Source organism: Crocuta crocuta, unplaced genomic scaffold (assembly GCF_008692635.1).
Source record: "Crocuta crocuta isolate KB4526 unplaced genomic scaffold, BGI_CrCroc_1.0 scaffold13, whole genome shotgun sequence".
NCBI lineage: Eukaryota > Metazoa > Chordata > Mammalia > Carnivora > Hyaenidae > Crocuta > Crocuta crocuta.
The window spans coordinates 2934966-2943371 of record NW_027530007.1 but is presented as its reverse complement, the minus strand read 5'-3'; positions in this window follow the sequence as shown (position 1 = coordinate 2943371).

The window sequence follows — 8406 nt, the reverse complement described above, 5'->3', positions numbered from 1 at the left end:
CCCGCGAGCCTTCGGAGACCAGGCGCCCAGACCCCCCCGAGCCACGCCCCCACGCTCTCTAGGCTCCGCCCCCTGGCTCCCAGGTCCCCTGCCTCCTCCCCGCGCCCAGCCAGGGCCACCCCTGCTCCAGCCAGATGACTAGGACATCCCGTCCTGGAGAGGGAAGGCCTGGCATTTTTAGGGCTACTATTACCCTCCTCCCCTCCAGCCAGCTTGTGGGTGGCGGAGGGAGGCATTCTTTCCACTAGTAACCGGAACAACTCATTCCTTACACAGTGGTACCCGGAGCGTTCACAGCGCGGTGACGGTTGCTTTGGGAAGGGGGTGTTTTCATTTTTTTCTTACAATGAGCACGCTATTTTTTAAAGTTAAGCTTACTAGGTTTTTTTTTTTTAAATGAAACAGTAATTCCTGATTTACTGGTTGTTACTTTAACATTTCATATTTTTAAAAATTGGGGTACCAATTACATGCCATTAAATTGGCCCTTTGAAGTGTACCATTCCATAGTTTATGGTATATTCACCAGTCTGTGCAACTGTCATTATCTAATTCCACATTTCCATTGCCTCAAAATGAAACTGTTAGTAGCCACCGCCTACCTCTCCCTGCCCTCCGCTCCAGGCAATCACTAACCTACTTTCCGTGTTTATAGATTTGCTTATTCTGGGCATTCACATAAATGCAATCAGACAGTGAAGTTGTCTTTCGGGATTGGCTTCTTTGACTTGGCGTGTTTTCAAGGTTCATCCGTATTGCACCAGGTTATCAATACTTCACTTATTTTTATGGCCGGGCAATATTCCACTGTATGGATACACCACGTTTGTTATTTTTATATGTTGACAGCCCACTTTCCGGCTACTTTGAATAATGCTGATATAAACATTTGTGTACAACTTTTTTGTGTGTTTTCAATTCTTTGGGGCTATGTATGTAGGAACAGAATTGCTAGTCACATGGTTACTCTGTGTCCAACTTCTGGAGGAACTGCCAGACTGTTTTTCAAAGTGGCTACAGCTTTTTATATTCCTACAGGCAGTGCAGAAGGGTTCCAATTACGCCAGTTACGCCATTTTCCTGACACTTTTTATTGTCTGTCTGCTTCTAGCTATCCTAGTGGTGTGAAGGGGTGTCTTATGACTTTGCTTTGCATTTCTCTAGTGAATAACGATGTGGCTTTTTGCGTGTTGGTTGATTGTTTGCATACCCTTGTTGGGGAAACGTATTCAATTCCCTTGCCTAACATTATGTTCGTCTTTTGGCATCGAGCGGTTGGAGTTCTTTATATTTCTAGATATTAGAGTCTAACCAGATACAGGACCGAACAAAAATATCCTCCCCTTCTGTGTGCTGTCTTTTCACTTTCTTGATACTTTACCTTGAAGCACAAAAGTTTTTATTTTGACAACGTCCAATTTACCTCATTTCCCCCTTTGATTGCTGTGTTTTTGGTGTTGTGTCCAAATACCCACTGCCTAGTCCCTGCTGGTGAAGATTCACACCTGTATTTCCTTCTTCCCAGTATACAACAGTATTTTGGTTCCTGTAGCTTTGTAGTAAGCTTCGAAATGGGGAAGTGTGAGTCCTCCAACACTGTTTCTCTTTCTTAAATATTATTTTGGCTGCTTGGGGCCCCCTGCAATGCCTTATCAATTTGAGAATTGGCTTTTTCATTGCTACAAAAAAGAAAGTCAGCTGGGATTGTGAAAGGGATTCCTTTGAATCTGTCTATAAATTAGGGAGAGAACACTATTTTATCATTTTAATGTTTATTTTTTATTTTTGAGAGGGGGTGTAAGCAGGGGAGGGTCGAAGAGGACTCTGCGCTGACAGCAGAGAGCCTAACGTGGGGCTTGAACTCACAGACCAAACGGTGTGATCATGACCTGAGCACAAGTCTGACGCTCAACTGACTGAGCCACCCAGGTGCCCCTGGATAATGCTATTTTACTATTAAATCCTCTTATCCATGTACATGGGATGTCCTTCCATTTATTTAGCTTGTTAATTTCCTTCAATGAAGTTTTATAGTTTTCTGTGTACACTAGATTTGCTTTTACATTTGATTCATAAAAGGCAGATTATCAGAGGCATAGACTTTTTTTGTATCTAATTTTTAAAACCACTGTATTATGAAATATACATACTGAAAACGAACTAAGGTACAAAGTACAATCTAAGACTCACCCAGAGCAAGAAATAGAACATTTCTAGCACACCAGAAACCTCTCCCGAAACCTTTTCTTTGCCCTTTCACTAATTTCCTTGCTTTTTACAAAACCATTCATGTATGCATCCCTAAACAAAACGGTACATATACTTTGCCTGTCCTGAGCTTTGTATCAATGGAATCACACCCTATCTTCCTGTTGTGTCTTCTGTTTTTTGCTCCACATTATTTTTGTGAGAGCCACCATTCCCACACAAAGCTGACGTTCGTTTTCATCACTGTATAGTATTTCATCGTATGACCAAAACATTTACCCATTCTACTGCTTTTTGACATGTGTGTGGCGCGTTTCCAGGTCTGGGCTATTCCTAGCAACGCTGGATGAACGTATATTCTTTTTTTAATCAGAAAAAAGTTACTAAAAACAATTCTCAGAAAGCTTGAGCAAACATCTTCATGGACTTTGCTCCATGGAGCTGAGAGCAGCTGGTTTCCTTCTGAGTCACTTCAGAAGTCCCTGACCTCCTCCTGAGGGGACCCCAGATAGCAAACAGCCCCCAGGAGAGGCTGCTGTCCCTGAAGCCTCTCAGCTTCCTACCGAGATGAATAGTTTTAAGCTTGGATTGTGCAACCAGCCCTAGACTTTGGCATGAGGCTGGGCAAGAGCCACCCCCCACCCCAACCCGCCAAGCTCAGAGTCATTGAATCCCTTGGGTATCTGGGAGAGGATGGCAGACAGGACAGGTCTGGCAAGCTACTCTGTCACAGACCAAGCCTGACTATAGCCTTCCTGCTTTACTGGGATGAAAGCCCTTTTCCCACCTTCCCGGGTGGGCGGCTGGCCATTTTGCAGACAAGTTTGATCAGGCGATGGCTTGGTTTTCTTTGCACTGGGGAACAGCATTCAAAGAACATTCGGACTTCCCTCTATAGGGGAAAGGGGGCAAAGTCACTTCGAATTAAGCTTACAGAGTATTTCCCACAGTCTGAGCTCCCTGATGCTGCCCCGCGGGTGCCAGCATTAAGCAGGAAGGGAGGCGCAGCAGTGCCAGGAGGCTGGGTGACTTTAAGCCACTTCGCGTGTCCTCCGCCGAAAGGAACGACCGACTGCTGGCCCCATGCTTCTTGATAGAGCTCCTGGGCTCTGCATCCCCTATCCCAGGGGTGCTGGTCCCCCAGGGAGGCCTGACCCCGAATGCAGAAGACCCAGAGAAACTTCCGGCTCCGGGCTGCCACTGATGGTTCCCATCCCACAGGGAACGTGATGTCCTACTGGCCACATTTTCCGTTCCTGGTCCCCCAGCCCTCCCTCCCCGTCCTCCTCCTTGGATGAGCTGGTAAGAAACTCAGAGGGAGCCTTCTTTTGACCCCAAATCGTCGCTCTAGAGTCTGCGCCAAGCGGGCTGGTGGTTGTGTGCTGCTCCACGTCCAAGGTCCTGGCACATCAAGACAGCCTTCCCTGCACCACAACTGCCTGACTGCAGAACGAGGGGCCCAGAAGCCAAGAGATGCCCCGTAACCATAGCCAGTGGCCCCAGGGACAGGCTGGCTTAGGCTTGCTTCCCTCTCTCCTCCCACCCCAGCCATGGCACAAGATCCTCCTCCTCCACGGACAGCTGCCAAAGGGGTGACAGCTCCTGGGTGGCTCAGCCGGTTAAGCATCTGGCTTCATTCTCAGGTCATGATCTCATGGGCCATGAGTTCAAGCCCTGCACCCGTGTTGGGCTCTGTGCTGACAGCTTGGAGCCCGGAACCTGCTTCTGATCCTATGTCTCCCTCTCTCTCTGCACCCCCCCCCACATGCATGTGCACTATTTCTCTCTCTTTCCAAAAAAAAAAAAAAAAATTAAAAGGGGTGAGAAGCTGCTCTCTTGATATGAGAGGAACCCGACACGATTTTCTGAGCTTTAACACCAACCTGAGCAACAAGCCACGTATCTGACCTAAAAACTAGAACAGAAGGGGGACTTTTCCTTATGCTGCTGTAGAGATGTGGGCTGGCCGCCTTTCTCATTTCCCTGTGTGGAGGTGAACACGGCTCGTCTTGCGCCTTCCCTTCCCAGGTACCACAGTGAGCGAAGGCCGTGGAAGAGGAACCTGGCCCACACGGGCCTCTCTCCGTACTCCCCCATGTCCAGCACACCCAAAGGAGGTGGTGCAACCCCCGTATGCTCACGCGACCGTTGGGCCACACAGCTGAAAGACCAGGACAAGCCTGACCAGCCAGGGCCTCTTCCCTCTTTAAAGGGGGCACTGCCTGGTGGGTATACGTTCATGCAGAAGCTCTCATGTCTCTGTGGGGGGTGTGTGTGTTTAATGTTTTATTTATTTTTGAGAGAGACAGAGCATGAGTGGGGGAGGGGCAGAGAGAGGGAGACACAGAATCGGAAGCAGGCTCCGGGCTCTGAGCCATCAGCACAGAGCCCAGTGCGGAGCTCGAACTCATGAACCAAAAGATCATGACCTGAGCCAAAGTCAGACACTTAACCGCCTGAGCCCCACAGGTGCCCCTCAGTGGGATGCATTTAAACTCTCTCCCAACACCTCGCCCCTCCCCATCCCAAGCTCTGAAGGCTGCCCACTACCCCCTCCTCTGCTTGCTGAGTACCCAGCCCTCCTGCCTGTAGAAACCCTGCACATCTCAGTTTTGAGGAGCCCCCCATCTGGTGCCCCCCTTCCCCAGCTGCAGTTCCCAGAAGCCTGGATCCTTTAAAGACCACTGAGGGGAAAGGCTGTTTTTCCTCCCTGTCTCTCCTTGGGCATGCGCTTTGCAGGTAGCCCTGGCTTAACGTACACTGCTGGCCCCAGAAGAGAGGCCTTGGGGTATAAGTGAAGACCCGAGTTCTAATCTTGCACCCTGTCCTGACCCCAGCTGGTGGGCAGATTTTTTTTTTAATATTTTTATTTATTTATTTCTAGGAGAGAGAGAGAGACAGTGTGAGCAGGGCAGGGTCGGAGAGAGAGGGAGACACAGACTCTGAAACAGGCTCCAGGCTCCGAGCTGGCAGTCAGCACAGAGCCCGACGCGGGGCTCGAACCCATGAACCGTGAGATCATGACCTAAGCGAAAGTCGGACGCTCAACCGACTAAGCCACCCAGGCGCCCCCAATGGGCAGATTTTTTTAAATGTTCATCTATTTTTGAGAGAGAGAGAGAGAGAGAGAGAGAGCGTGAGCACGAATGGGGGAGGGGCAAAGAGGGAGAGGAACAGAGGATCCCGACTGGGCTCCGTGCAGACAGCAGAGAGCCTGATGCAGGGCTCAAACTCATGAACTGTGAGATCATGACCTGAGCTGACGTCGGACACTTAACCGACTGAGCCACCCAGGTGCCCCTGGTGGGCAGAATTCTAAAGACTCCCCCTCCCCTCCCCGCCCCGGCCCCTCCCATCTCAAAATTCCTGTCCCATTTATTTAATCAAACACTAATCTAGGTGCCACTGGAGGGTAGTTTGAAGATGTCACTGAAGGCCTGTTCTGGACTGAATGCTGGTTCCGCCCCCTCCCCCCCCACCGTCCTTCCCAACCCTCAGATCCATATGAAGTCCTAACCCTCAGGCTTAATGACCGTATTAGGTAAAACCTTTGGACGGTGATTAGGTTTAGATGCGGGGATGAGGGTGGGGCCGTGTGATGGGATTAGTGACCTTTGAGCAGAGACCCCAGAAGGCTTGCTTCCGGTCTCTTGGCCGAGGAAGGGACAGCGAAAGGCAGCCTCTACAAGCCAGGAAGTGGGCTCTCCCCAGGAACCAAATCTGCCAGCACCTTGCTCTGGGACTTCCCAGCCTCCGGAGCCGTGAGAAATCGATGCCTATTAATTAAGCCGCCCAGAATCGGTGGCATTGTGTCATAGCAGCCCGGCGCTGGCGGAGTCAGGTCCTACGTCAGCAGGTCTCCAGATAAAGGACTGTCCAGGCTGGCCTGGCCGCATCCGAACAGCCCCGTCCAGGGAGCAGGGTTTTCTTGGCTAGTAGCAAAAGAGGAAGTCAGAGAGGTGTGAAGAGTGGGGGAGATTCCTACGAGGGGCTCTGACGTGGGGATCCCGCCACCGCTGCCCTGTCGTGAGCAGGCCCGTGAATGTGGGAGGGCAGCGCCGTGGCTGCTGGGAAACGGGGGCGACCTGACCCCACAGTCACTTGCACCGGGAGCTGACGACACAGCCGGCCGCACTGGACGTGTGAGACCCAGAGCAGGAGAGCTGGGTGAGTCACACATTTATTTTAACGCTTACTTATTTTTGGGAGAAAGACAGAGACAGAGAGACAGAATCCGAAGCAGGCTCCAGGGTCTGAGCTGTCAGCACAGAGCCAGACGTGGGGCTCGAACCCACAGACTGGGAGACTGTGACCTAAGCCGGTCAGATGCTCAACCAACTGAGCCGCCCGGGCACCCCTGACGGACTTCTGACCTACAGCCACTGTGATAATAAGTCAGTGCTGACGCACACCCAGTGTGTGTAATTTGTTACACAAGGGTAGCAAACCAATACACCACATGACCTAAAAGGGGCCACTTAACCTTTCTAAGCCTCCAGTGCCTCATCCAGAAAGACGATTCACAGGGCAGAGGATTCACAGGGTTGTTGGGAAGAAGGGCCTATTCAGGCATTTGGACGGAGCCCCGGACTTGGGTCCAGAAGGCCAAAACTTGCTGGCTGCACCCTTGAGTGAGCTAGTTAACTTCTCTTACGCTCAGCTTCTCCATCTCTAAAATGGAGCCACCGGCGGCTAATTCCTCGGTACTGGGGTAGTAGCTGAGCACATGGCCACTCGGCCAGAGACCACTTTCCCAGAACCCCTTGCAACTAGGTGGGGTCATGTGACGAGGCCTCACCAATGAACGGTGAGTAGAGGCGGTGGGCCTCATACCATGGCCCACAGCCTCCAGCCCTGGCCCCTTCCTTTGACTGGAATACTGAGGTACGAGGCCGGCTGCACGGCTTCAGCATGTAGACAGGACGGTGGGGAGACAAGATGCAAAGGCCTCGGGTCCCTGAGTGGGTGCTGCCGAGTCACCTGATAACCTGACACGCTTGCCTTTGCTCATGTGCGAGGGAGAAATAAACAGCCATTTCCTTGGAGCCGCTGGCTACTGGGGGCCCTTGAGGACAGCCTGGTCTCTGCTTGCACTGATACAAACAACCAATACAAGGGAAAACAAGTCTGAGGGTCCTCACCCCGGGGTTTTGTTTTGGAAAGTGGAGCGATTATAACTTATTAGCAATTTACTAGTGCTTATAAGTAAGTGGTATTTGAAGAATATTAGAGAATTTCTGTAAATCAAAGGGTTCCAGTAATTTATTCATTCCACACATACCTATTGAGCCCCTGCTAATTATCGGAAGCTACAACTGAACAAAACCTAATCTCTGCCTTCCAGGAGTTTACCTTCTGGTTAAGAAGAGAGAGGAGAAACCGTCAACAAACGTACAATGCGTCAAACGGTAGCAAATGCGGGAGGAGAGTAAAGCCAGGTAATAGCGCCACTGTGTGCTGGGTGGGGGGGAGGTGTCTGGGGGTGCTTTATACAGGTGTCCGGAGAAGGTGACTAACGGTTTGGTGTCTGAGCAGATCCTGAAGTGAGAGAGTGAGAATCAGGACAGCCAGGCGGAGAATCTTAGGTGGAGGAAACAGCACGTGCAAAGGCCCTGGGGGAGGGGGAGGGGCACAGCCTACGTGATCCCGAAGCAGCAAGGAGCCACTGTGGCTGGAGCAGTGACAGAGAGGGAGAGAAGAACAGAGACAGGGAAAGTACCCAAGGGCCTCAGGCAACATGAGGGTTTTACTTTTACACCCTGAGCCGCTGGAGGGCTGAACGGAGGTGTTACTTGTAAGAAACAGAGCCTGGCTGCGAGGCTTCCAGGCCCCCGCATCCTCCCGGGGAGGGCTGAGGTCGTGGATGTGCTCTGCAGGCAGAGGTGACAGGGTTTACTGGGGGCTCCGACGTGAGTGTGAGCAAATGAGGAGTCAAGGAAAACTCTAGATTTCTAAGATTAAAGGACAGAGGTGCTTTTCACTGGCGGAAGCAGGGTTGGGGGGGAGGGGAAAACACAGCAGGAGCTTGTCCTCGACCTGTTAGGCTACTATCGGACAAGCCAGTGATGGGGGTCAGACTTCTGGGGGAGGTCCTGTCTGGAGGGAGAAACGAGGCAGTCAGCATAAAGGCAGCATCTAAGCCAGGGCACTAGGGAGCTCCCGGGGACGGAGCGTGGAGACGATGTCTGCAGAGGGTCC